The 13,411-nt window shown below is 34.7% G+C and overlaps 1 protein-coding gene and 1 long non-coding RNA gene across 2 annotated transcripts in view; both read right to left on the reverse strand.

Annotated features, from left to right (window-relative positions):
• The window catches only part of LOC134848893 (transmembrane protein 216-like), a 354,893-nt gene that overhangs the window by 26,506 nt on the left and 314,976 nt on the right, over nt 1-13,411 (reverse strand). The window lies entirely within an intron of this gene.
• On the reverse strand, nt 292-3,328 carry LOC134847817 (uncharacterized). Its single transcript, XR_010162878.1, has 3 exons — nt 2,979-3,328; nt 1,076-1,235; nt 292-672 (listed from the first exon to the last, which is right to left on the reverse strand). It is a non-coding gene; the product is annotated as an uncharacterized LOC134847817 (long non-coding RNA).

The following is a 13,411-nucleotide window of genomic DNA, read 5'->3' on the forward strand; positions in this document are numbered from 1 at the left end:
GATGCACATGACATGTTTACTCTGAAGAAACAACACAGCATGTTTTTAAAAACCAAAAAGGATGTCAATATTATGTACATACATGAAAACTTGTAAAAACTTTGATTCCCACACCAGTCCTGCTGATATGGAGCATTTATCAAGGTAAAATCGGACGGAGATCTATGCGTAGAACAGTACCAAAAAGAAAGTAGACATCAAGCAGAGCGGGCATCGACTGGCTGAGAGGGGGTTGCTGCCACTACCTCTAAATCTGCCACTGGATTTTAGTATTTAACGCTAAAGCACTAGTTGTAAATTATTCAGAGGTAGTCAAACACATCGCAGTTAATTCAAAGTATTTGATCAAAATATATTTTGAAATTAAACATAAATCGGGAATTAGAGATAGTCAAGAGAATTTTCAAACCACTGCATCACATCACTTAAACAAGATCAAATCAAGCAGACCCGTTTTAGACAACGGCTATCGATCATTTACTCATTCTGTCATAACCTAAAAACTCGTGAAATGTGTCGAAATCATAGATGATTCTGAGACGAGGACTGTAGACAAACTTGAACCTGGAGTTGCTCATTCCTTCTAGTTCCAGTTTCTTAATTTTAGATCCAGGCTTGTTTTTCGAATACTGCATAGGTATTATTCTACTGGATTCAAAGATGGTATCGTGTCTAAAATAGGAGATACATTTCTGCATTACAAAAATCTCTCCAGATTTTAAGTGTTAAGCTACATCAGATAGGCAAATCGCAATTTAACGAAAACGAAACATTTTCTCTGCATGATATTTCGGGTCTTTTGTTTTATGCTTAAAATTCAGTTGGGTATCGATTAATGAAAATTGGGTATCGATTAATGAATCTGATTGATTGAGATGTCCAAACTATTTCGAACTTATGCTGAGAGTGGTAAAACTAATAGACCAAACCAAAAAAGAAACAATCGATAATTTGAGTATACTGCATGGTTATTAAAATTTAAAAGTTTATGATTTCACCAATAAGGTTTTAGAAAATGAAACTTAAATATTACGGATCCTTATCTCTTACCAATGTCACACAACCATTTTTTTACCTGTTTCCCCAGAAGGTGAGGTGTGCTAATCTAGTCCAAGTGCCACACTCGGACACATAGATGAACCCAATTAACCCTCTGGTGAACAGACTCATCCAGTAGAGGAGAGAACAGGACAACACAGCTACACTGTTCACTACTACTGCATCCAACAAAGTGTCTGCACATATTTCAATCAGGGACCAAGTTATCATGTCGATTCTAGTCACAGCCCTATTTGGCAGTAGAAAAATTGGTGTCAGGACTATTTGCCCCAAGTCAATTGGCCCTATGCCAACTTGTCCTATACTAACTTGCCCTACATGGCAACTTGTCCTATGCCAACTACCCCCACATGACATTTTGTCCTATGCCGCTTTATCCCATACTTAACACTTTTACTTGATTCATTGATGTTCAAATTGAGGACCAGCAAGTGCTAATGTACACTGGACTCGTTTCGAGATAACAAAAGACTCTAATCGAAAATATTCGAAGCTGAGCCTAAAAAACCATAATTTTTGGTAATATCAGGCCAAACTTTGACAATAATCCACAATTAGCGCCTTTGAAACAAAATGAAACACAGCTATTCTTTCATTTTGCTTCATTGTTTACCATTTCGTTCTTAAACATCCACATAAATACTTCAACATAAATACTATGAGTCAATTTACGTGGGGAATATCTCAACGAAACAAACGAACGCTAATTATTAACGGACACGATTTCACAAAAAAGCAGACGACAAAAACTACTGACCACTGGAGATGCGCAAGATACAGTTCACACAAGTACCTGCGGTTTTCCATTTCATTGATTTCATACTAAAATTTTTTGACTTCTTTAAGTTTTGAACTCTTGACTTCTTGATTAAGAGTGTTGTGCACTATTAACTATGCTATAGAAGCTTACAAAATCAGCAATCAATCTTTTGAAATATTTAACTCGACATGAAAGTTGCATTGAAATTTTGCCGCTTTCATTTTGTTCATGCATGCTTTGAACTCATTTTGAATCAGCGCATGTTTAAATGATTCCGCATTTTATTTCAAGTTTAATTGTTCAACAAAAAAGTCTTTCATCTTTATGCCGACATTATGTTCTACGAGGATATCAAAGAATATGGGGCAAGTTTCATTTTTTATTATATGGGACAAGATGGCATTGGACAAGTTGTCATCTGGGGCAAGTTGGAATCGGGCAAGTTGGGCTGGGACAAGTTGACCTGGGGCAAAATGACATGTAACCGAAAAATTAAGGAGGGGAGTTATTGATTTTTCCTCAAAACTTTCATGCAACAAATGCGATAACTCAGGTTAATAATTTGAACCTGTTAGTTAAATCTGATTTTATTATTCAACATCTTCTTTGATCATGATTGATCTATCTCCTCGGCCCGTATACACAAGAAAAGTCTGATAGATGTTTCCCAGAAAAATCGAAAATATGGGTCCCACGAATTTTTAGAACAACTGAAACGCTATTCAACCAAGTTGCATGTTGTTTCAGAAAATTTTGGCGACCATAATTTTCGCTGTGGCTTTCTATATATTTATCGGAGTAATTTATTTATACTTGTACACCAATGTGTTACCTAACATTTAAATTGGTCAGAAAATATTGTGCTTCCCGTTAAACAAACGGTGCCATGCTTTTTGTTTTCAGCTTAAAACAATGAGAACAATGGGAAGGGTGGTGAAATGGCTTAGACCTCGCCTATCCATTGGAAGGCAGTGATTCAAGAGCAATTATGCGCCATTACCACTGTTTGAAGATGAGGCGACAGCTCTAATATATATTTTTAAATAACGTCGGTCTTAATCAAGGGCCCATCAACGATTCTTCACCAAGAGCCAAAAAAAAGTGTGTTGGCACTTCTTTTTGTCGATTATTTTCTTAATCTTTACATTAAAATGATAACTTTCATGCGCCACTGCTGTAGATTGAGATAGACAAAGGAGGCAAAACTAACACAGACAATCCTGTCAGATAAATTTTCATCTTCGAAAATGCGATCACTGAAGCCAGTAATCTGAACCTGTAAAGAGGAATAAACTGAATTCTTTTCTCAATTATATCTTCCATCGTCAAACTCTTGACAGGTTGGCTATCTGATGTTTCCATGTTAATGAGGGGTGGTAAAATTGTAAGACGACTTTCGGGTGAAATTTTCTTTGCGAATATACCAACTGCTCGATTGTGCAATAAGCATCCCCTAAAAACATTATTTCGCAATGAGATTAAAGGAAGTCTCAAGGCAGTGTTCATTTTATATCTGAAATTGATAAGAAGGCGTTTCGTAGCTTTTTTCATTATTTCACAAAGGCGACGCTGAGCTTAGCAGCATATAATTATGGGACAGATCTTTTATCAGTTGATAAACGTAATTACCAAAAAAAGGCGCTACAACTTCAAAAAGCCGCCTGTTAAATATAGTTTTTGATGGAGTTTAAGCAACAGAATCCTTCTGACAAAATGGCAATAACAAAGCCATAACATTAGGATATTTCTTACTCCTTACTTGATTTAAAGGCTAGGCCCATCCAGCTCATAATAGACATTTACGAATATTACATTGGTGTGACAACCAGCCTTATCTTTAAAATGATTATAGCTAAGAAGTGATCTGAGCATACAGCTTTGTCTTCGGCTGTTCCCAGAAAAATCGGCTAACACAAAAAATTATAGGAATGGGTCGAGTGATATATCATCTTAAGCTCTTTCAGTCCTAAATCGTTCAACATTTCGAGCTAATAAGTTCTATAATAAAAACACTTTTTTTAAGCCCTGAAAAACTTGGTTTTACTCCAGGAAAACGAGTTTTCGAAAATTCACTAAGCGAATACGAAAACACAAACGAAAAAATATCTACTTTTGAATGTAGTCGGAACTCTTGTTTCAAGTTCAAGTCGTAATGATTGCTAGAATGTTTCAGTTAGAAGCGATATCAAGGATGCTTTTGCGAGAATATTTGAAAAAGGGGTACTAATTTTGCAGCAACTTTGATGTTGTTAGTATCACTATCTAAACATTTAATAATCTCTCGTGGGAGTGTATGTGGAACCGTTTGTTACGCGAATCCTCTTAATCGAGAGAAATTAAATCTCTAATTTTTCAGATGCTGATGTTGCAGTACACTTTGAAACTTGGAATAAAAATTAGCAAGCATGTGATCATTCGCAGAAAAACAACTATAGAAAACAATACAGTTGGCATTTTTAAAGCAATCGGAAAAAAAACGCCTACTAAAATTGAAAAAAAAACTACAAATTCGAAATAATAACGCAATATTCTTTAATTAGCACGAAGTATGAAAAACTTAGTCTAGTTTGTAAAACCCACTATGCAACTCATAATGTAATTGGCACTAACTAAAACAGAACATGTGACATCATTTTTGTCAAGAAAAAGGCTTAATTGAAAAAAATGAAAAGAAAACGCTCTATGAACCATGGAACCATTTAAACATTTGAGCCCGTGTCAGTACTTCCACGTGTCAGAAACTGAACGTCTTGCTTACAAATTTGTGAGAAAATTCAAAAATGGACTCATGGAAAATTCGAGTTCCTGATTACACTTAAATCGCGCTGGCAAGTGTAATTAAAGAGAGACCGCAACTATAACTTCACTTAATGAATTCAAAAAACTGTGTTAATGAATTCAAAAAACTGGGAAACCTAATCAGAAGTGGTCCTGTAAATAATATATTTTACACAACGCTTCTATAACTTTGAGTTCAAGTAAACTTAGCTTGAATTTCGGAAAGAATGATATTTTTACGACTCAGTCGACGGAAAATAAATCAAAAAGTAAAAAAAAAACTGCTTGTATCAGGGCGCAGAGATGAATGTTACGATTGCCTTTTAAGGTCTATGGAGCAGTAATAACATTTAAAAAATGTAATAAAACAAAATGAAGATTTTTTTTCTAAAATTAGAGATTTTTTGTGAAATTCATCCCCCACACAAAAGGATAGATTTCCATACAAAAGGATAAGCGATATAAAGTACAAAAGTATAGATTTCGCGCCTTGTAAAAAATCAATTATGGCAAATAAGCTTCTTTCAACCAATTTGGAACGATTTCTAAGACGGATTAAATCTCTGCCTACGCGTTGATAGCGAGAAATATATCGCGAGTTAATTGTCTCAAATTGGCAATCTTTAAACCCCCATAACTTTACTAAAAATGATCACAGGTCAAATATCTTTTCAAATTTAAGCTCAGGATAACAATAGTTTTTGAATGATACAAAATATTCGGTCAAAATGGCCAGTTCAAAAGTCGAAATTTGTCTTAAAAAACCCACCCTGAGCACGAATATTCCATTACTTTCGTTCAGAAAATCGGAACAAAAAACTACAAGACACAAGATGTGCTTCTGTTTATAGAAAAACCCACTTGCTATTGTTTTTTTCAGTCAATAAAGACAAGGCATTTCAAGCTACAGGCAAAGGAAACAATTCAGCATTTGTATACTGATATGAACCTACATACTTTTGACTTCACTTGCACCTAATTTGAATTTTGGAAGATTAACAACTTGACAAATAAGCCAACAGAACATCAGTCAAAAACAACCGACAAAAATTGTGCTCGATATTTATAGAAAACCACACTTGCTGAAACAACTTTTGAGTCAGTAACCATTAGACATTTCAAGGAACAATCAACCAGAAATCCGCATTTGAACACTGTTTATCACCAAAATAACGATTTTAAAAAATTTGTTAATTCTACTCTCTGGAGCGATAGGTGAGGGAAAGGGTAATAGCAGAGGCAAGTGGGAGATTATACAATTCATCCAATTATTACTACTGAACCTCGCCCCAGAAAGAAAAATTGATGTTTCAGACACAGAGGCGAAGCAGAGCTTCGCAACACTTTTGATACAAAAAAACACATTGCGCTACAACATTTGGAATGAAAAAAAAAGACAAATCAAAAATTTCAGAAAAATAGCTAGAAAAAAATTGAAAAAATAATTGACAAAAGTTGAAAAATTACAGCTACCAAAACTTCATATTTGTATCGGATGAAGTTCATAAACAGCTCTTAATACATGGAAATCAACTACCGAGTGGCAAAAAAGGTAAAAAAAACTTCGGGTCGAAACCTGCTGAGCCGAAAACAAAACTGTTGTCAAAAAAATTTCATCAGATCTTGTGTTGTCATAAAAAATTTCATCAAATTTCGTCCGCAGATCTTGTGGACAAAGTTGCTTACAGGGCAAAAAGTCTAGTACCCGATTGCAATACCCTTGCTTATCACAAGGGTAATTGTCTAGAACGTATTTTAAAACTTGATTTACCAACATACTGGGAGGCCATTTACACAAATCGAAGCCAAAGTGTTGTGCCAAAAACTTGAGAAATCGGTCAGTTCTAAAAGAACAACGAATAATAGCTTATTGTGCTTAAAATTGCGATCACAATAGAGGCAAAGAGGATCTTTGCATAGCTTGCGATATATTCGGTGCAGAAAAAGTGATATTAATCAAAAAGAGTAAAAAAACTCTCATACGAGCTCTCAATCAAAACAACTCTCATGCAAAATTATAATTCAACAAGTTGCTTGAAAAAAGCCCAACCAGGAAGAGTATTAGCAAAACGCAAAAAATGTGACTTGAAAATGATTGTTTTTTTTTAGAAGCGGATTTGACTGAAATGGATTTCGTAGACGCTATTATTGCCTTTAAGCTGCTCCACAAGGCAGGTCTCGCCAGTCGGCAAAAGCAGAAATTTTGTCCTCATTTTTTGTATCCATTTAATCTCAAACATCTTGCAAGTCAACAAAGAACGACATCTATTTGTTTGAGTGCAACCGAATTATTTGAATTTTTCCTTCAAAATGACTTCAGGGATTGATATTTACATAACATTTACAAAATCTTCACTTCTTTCAATTCAACTATATTCAGCTTGAATTTTCGGAAGCATAACAATTTTACGACTAGGTCGACAGAACATCAGTCAAAAACTAAAAAGACGAAAAACAGCTAGACACAAACCATGCTAGAAATTTATAGAAAACACCGCCTGCCAGAACAATTTTTGAATCAGTCCTGATTACGCACTTCAAGAAAGGAGCAATCAGAATCGAGAACAATCAGCATTCGCATACTGCTGAAATTCCAAACTCGCGTTTCTTTTTTAAAGTCAAATTCTACCCTTTAGATGGATATGTGTGAGGTGTGTCATCCAATTGCTATCTATTGAACATCGCTTCAGAAAACATTCCGATCTTGCCTGTATCAGATTATCTAGAACATATTTGAAAACTTAATTTACCAAAATACTGGAATGCCATTTGAACAAATAGAAGCCAAAGTGTTGTGCTCAATACTTTGGAAATTCATGTGTTCTAAGATATCTTTAAATTCGACAAAAAATAGCCATTTTTGTTTGAAAATACAATTTAAAAAAAAAGACGTGGTAGAGCATTGCCAAGCAGAAATACTTGGAAAGAAGGATAGCCTGTTACTGCGCAAGTAGCAGAGAATTTTCCGACCATGGTCTAAAAAAAATGCAGAAAAAAAAGTTATTTTTTGCCCAAAATAGAGTCGTGTTGTGACAAACGGATCTGTAAAAAAATGGAACCTAGGACTATACGACAGTCATAGCAAAAAAGGCAAATTGGACAACAGTAACGTTGAAAAATAAATTAGAAAACAAAAGACCAAAAAAATTTTTCTAAGTTTTTAATTCCAGAATGGCGCTGCAAAAAATCCAAAAATAACAATCCTTCAGTAACTTTAAGTTTTCATGGCCACAATTTAACAAATTTAGGCTATTGTAAGCCTTGTCCCTAGCATTATTCGCTCGAATTAAGACTAAAAAAAATAAATTTATAAATCTGTTTTTCTCGATACTGGGATAAATTTTTTAAATGTCATTCAAATCATGCCTAATAGCGCTTTAATATGATATATCTCTCGTTCCACTGCCATAATTTTTGTGTCAACTGCTTTTGCGTGGAAAATGAACAGAAGACAAACTAAAACACGCCCGAATACAAAGTTCCTCTCCATTTTTCAAGTGGTCGGAAAAAATGGATATAAGCAAAGCTACACTAACCACAAAGATTCTCAGTCAACTTTAAACTCAAAAAGCTCATTCATTAAGCCTACCCAGGAAGAGTAATGAAAAAAATGACAAAAAATGGGTCTTTCATGTTTATTTCAATTATGTCATAAATATTTTATATACAATTTCCACATCATTATTGTATTTGTTTGCAGAAAATTATTTGGTTTGCAGAAAACATTTCGATTGAAAAACTTGTAGTAACAAACTTGAACAGAGAGGCGAAGCTGAGCTTCGCACCACTTGCGATACAACACAAAAAAAATCGAAACAAAAATCGAAAATGTCAAAAAGCTAGATCTATCATAATGAATAAGGCTAGTTTTGAAACAAAAACATGACGAGACATTAGAATGTGAAATTTGCTTCGGAACATAATTTAAAACGCGGTATCAAATACCTTGGCAGAAACCTTTTAACCAAAAAAAATCAACAAAACTTAAGACTTATGAAAAGTCCTCGTCGCCCTCAAAACACTCAAAAACCATTATTTGCTCGTCAAATGAAACAATATGAGACAACTAAGCCAATATAATAGAGCCCGAAACCTAAGAAGACCAAAAAATATGGAAAAAAAATTAAACATTAAGACTAATAAGAAGTTATTAAGCCCCATCGCCCTCAAAACACAGAAACGGACACACACAATTTTTTTCGCTGGTCAAAGGACGCAATATGGGGCCGATAATCCGATATAACAAAAGCCGAAACCTATCAAGCGGAAAGCGACGAAAAAATTATTCTCATGTAAAATTTGAATTATAATTTTTATTAAGATGCTTAGCAATTTTTCACTCCAAAGATGAGCCTAAAAAATGAGCTTCCATTGGAACATCTCAAAATTATGTCAATAAGCCGATAAGAAATAGTTCGAAATCAGTTGGACAGAATAAAGTTTTTATTCGAAAAAAAAAGAATTATGTATAAAGTCAAGGTTGAAAAAACTAAAAAGAGACATTAGAGGTAAATCAGAACACGAATCAACAATGTTGTATTAAAAACTAAAATTCAAATAAGCGATTCAGTTGGATGGTAAAAACTAAGGGGAAGCCAAGCCGACAAAAACAAAAAAAAGGACGAAGTCAAAAATTCAAAAAAAAAATACCCAAAAAATATCATATGAAAAATTAAAAAAAAAAACTGCGAATTTATTGGATTAAGACTAATGAGGATGCACAGTGAGAGTAACGCACATACTTCATGCATGTCGTGTATTGCATGCATGCTGAAATCTGTGTACACAGTTGTTTACGGGAAAAAGTCTAGTACCCGATTGCAATACCCTTGCTATCGCAAGGGTAATTGTTCCGACTTTCGATACGAAAGTAACGGAATATTTGTGCTCGGGGTGGGTTTTTTTCAGACAAATTTCGACTTTTTAACTAGCAATTTTCGACGGAATTGTTTTATATCATTCAAAAGGTATTGTTGTCCTGAGCTCAAATTTGAAAAGATATTTCACCTGTGACCATTTTTCGTTATGAGGGTTTAAAGGTTGCCATTTTGACCAATTTGGGACAATAAACGCGCGATATAATTCGCGCTATTAAGCCGATAAGAAATAGTTCGAAATCATTTGGACAGAATAAAGTTTTTATTCGAAAAAAAAAAGAATTATGTATAATGTCAAGGTTGAAAAAACTAAAAAGAGACATCAGAGGTAAATCAGAACACTAATCAACAATATTGTATAAAAAACTAAAATTCAAATAAGCGATTCAGTTGGATGGTAAAAACAAAGCGGAAGCCAAGCCGACAAACAAAAAAAAAAGGACGAAGTCAAAAATTCAAAAAAAAATACCCAAGAAATATCATATGAAAAAATTTTAAAAAAAACTGCGAATTTATTGGATTAAGACTAATGAGGATGCACAGTGAGAGTAACGCACATACTTCATGCATGTCGTGTATTGCATGCATGCTGAAATCTGTGTACACAGTTGTTTACGGGAAAAAGCCTAGTACCCGATTGCAATACCCTTGCTATCGCAAGGGTAATTGTTCCGACATTCGATACGAAAGTAACGGAATATTTGTGCTCGGGGTGGGTTTTTTTCTTCAGACAAATATCGACTTTTTAACTAGCATTTTTTGACCAAATTGTTTTATATCAATCAAAAGGTATTGCTGTCCTGAGCTTAAATATTTCACCTGTGACCATTTTTCGTAAAGTTATGAGGGTTTAAAGATTGCCATTTTGACCAATTTATGACAATTAACGCGCAATATAATTCGCGATATTAAACCGATAAGAAATAGTTCGAAATCATTTGGACAGAATAAAGTTTTTATTCGAAAAAAAGAATTATGTATAATGTCAAGGTTGAAAAAACTAAAAAGAGACATCAGAGGTAAATCAGAACACTAATCAACAATATTGTATAAAAAACTAAAATTCAAATAAGCGATTCAGTTGGATGGTAAAGAAAAAGCGGAAGCCAATCCGACAAAAACAAAAAAAAGGACGAAGTCATAAATTCAAAAAAAAAATACCCAAGAAATATCATATGAAAAAATTTAAAAAAAAACTGCGAATTTATTGGATTAAGACTAATGAGGATGCACAGTGAGAGTAACGCACATACTTCATGCATGTCGCGTATTGCATGCATGCTGAAATCTGTGTACACAGTTGTTTACGGGAAAAAGTCTAGTACCCGATTGCAATACCCTTGCTATCGCAAGGGTAATTGTTCCGACTTTCGATACGAAAGTAACGGAATATGTGCTCGGGGTGGGTTTTTTTTCTTCAGACAAATTTCGACTTTTTAACTAGCAATTTTCGACGGAATTGTTTTATATCATTCAAAAGGTATTGCTGTCCTGAGCTTAAATTTGAAAAGATACTTCACCTGTGACCATTTTTTGTAAAGTTATGAGGGTTTAAAGATTGCCATTTTGACCAATTTGGGACAATTAACGCGCGATATAATTCGCGCTATTAACGCGTAAGCGGAGATTTAATCCTTCTTATAAATCGTTCCTTATTTGCCATAATTGATTTGTTATTAGGAACGTGTGGGGGATGATTTTCATTAAAAATTTCAAATTTTAGAAAAAAAATTTCATTTTATTTTATTTCATTTAATTTTTTTATGTTATTACTGCTGCTCCATAAACCTTAAAAAGCAGTCGGAACATTCAGGGCTTCGCCCTGGTACGAGCAGTCTTGTTAAACTTAAGGCCTTATTATCTTGTTTGAAATAGCAACTTGATTAAAATCAATTAAAAAATAAAAAAGAAATTTCATTCATTTTGTTACCACTTAAGTTTTCGAAAAATTTATTAACTTAGACTGCATGTGTATTGCATGACGCTATGTGCTCAAATCTTAGGACAAAACTCTTCAAGAAAAAAATCAAGTACCAGGTTGCAATAACATATAACTTCTACCAAGTGTAGACAATAATATTTGCTCAGCCATTATTTGTGTTCTCTTCGTAAACGCTACCGATAAACGATTAAAACTGCATCGAAGCATGCAAAAAATTATAATTGAATCTAAATAATGGCCAAAACCTTTTCCTATTAATAGGTCAATGGAATTTTGAAAATCAATTTAACTTTTCAATATCAGTGCAATTTTTGAAGCCAGTGCAATTAGTTCTTGCGGTTCTCCGATATAGACGTCATAATTTAAGAAGCCTTATTCCTAATGAAAGCAGCAGAAATAAACTGTGTATCTAAGATATATTAAAACTAAGGATAATAAAGCGAATTTGAACTAAAAATGCTGAGTAGGGTGCCTCTAAAGGCTTTGAAACAGGATCAAAATGGTAGAAATTGGTATGCTAAATGTGATTGAATATATATAATTAAATGGTCATCTAGATAAAACTGAACTCTGTCAATTTTGTTTAAACATCCGATGTGCTGACACGTCTGGCTCGCATTGGTTGCAAGTTACCCATGGCGTCAACTCCTCCTGGTGAAACTCCTATCTTGGTTGTAACCGAAAAACTGGTAGTACTTCTTGCACAGCCTTGATTATTTGGCGTTACTTCTTGGAACCCATCGCTGTTTGAGACTGAATCTGCAACACTTCGTTCTTGTTGCTCACATGACTTACATTGGTCTTCCTCTGTAGTCATGAAGCAGCAAACATGAAGAATCAGATAACCAGTGGTGAGAGCGACAATGGCTGCCATACACAGCAATGAAATGAGAACATACAGAGCATTGGAAAACGAACGGTCAAATTTTAGAACTTCAGATGTCACTGAAGCAAGCGTAGAATTGTCAATTAGGTTCATTCCTCCGATATCCATATTTAAAAATTCTGAAATTAATGAATGTGGTTCAGCGTATAATTTTTTCCAGAACTTGTTTTTTCCAGAACTAAAGGCCACTCGGGTTTCTGGGGATTCACTGACAGACGGCAGCACGCGATGAGGACATCGATCTTGAGTCCGGGGAGTATGTGCCAGTCGGTCATATCTGGAAGTTTGACCTTGAGGAGTACGAGAATGCGTAGTTTTGGAATGAAATTTTATTTTTTCAAAAATTCTAATGGAGCCTGTCATGCTCAGTTTTCTCGCGACAACTGAAAACAGAAAATAAAAGATCAGAACGACCGAATTGACAATTGCGGGAAAGTGACAGAAAAACAGCGGGAAATTGCTATTCGCAATTTCCAAGATAATAAAAACCACGAGAGTAGAGCTGTCCTATCTTGATATAGGAGACAGTGATTACGAAAGAAGATCAGAATCTAGCTGAACCAGAGTGAGCCTTCGGTGGAAAGGTGGACAACCGAAGTGTCCCAATGGTCCAGAACCAAAACTCCATTCTTGAGATAAAACTTGTTCGATTAGAACTTATTGAATTAAACTTAATTCCCCGATCATTCTCAAGTTGCTTACTAATTTAGTTACCTCTAGTTCTCGAGTGTGCTGCTATGTAAGTACCTAATTTAATTTTCTCGAGTGTGTTTTATGATTGTTATGTTGAGGTAAGGCGAGTTTTAGGTTGATCCATCTGAAATGGATCAAAGTTCCACTGTCTAATAAAAAGTAACTTAACGGATTGTTCCGACCCTGTTTTTAACGGCGTTCGAGTATTTTGGGTATTTCGAGACCTAAGTATGGGGACGTTCTTATTTTCTAGAGTGGGGGATATTTTGGTAGTGGCCTTTAAGCTGTAACGGGTTCTAGTCTCATGTCGCAAGCGAACCGAATTGGCTCCGACCGTTTTGAGGTAGAAAAACACAAGATATAGTGTCCCTGACTCTTGAGCCAATGGTTATAGGGTCTATTTTTCTTAAGCCTCA

The sequence above is a fragment of the Symsagittifera roscoffensis genome, chromosome 6, assembly GCF_963678635.1.
Source record: "Symsagittifera roscoffensis chromosome 6, txSymRosc1.1, whole genome shotgun sequence".
Classification (NCBI taxonomy): domain Eukaryota; kingdom Metazoa; phylum Xenacoelomorpha; order Acoela; family Convolutidae; genus Symsagittifera; species Symsagittifera roscoffensis.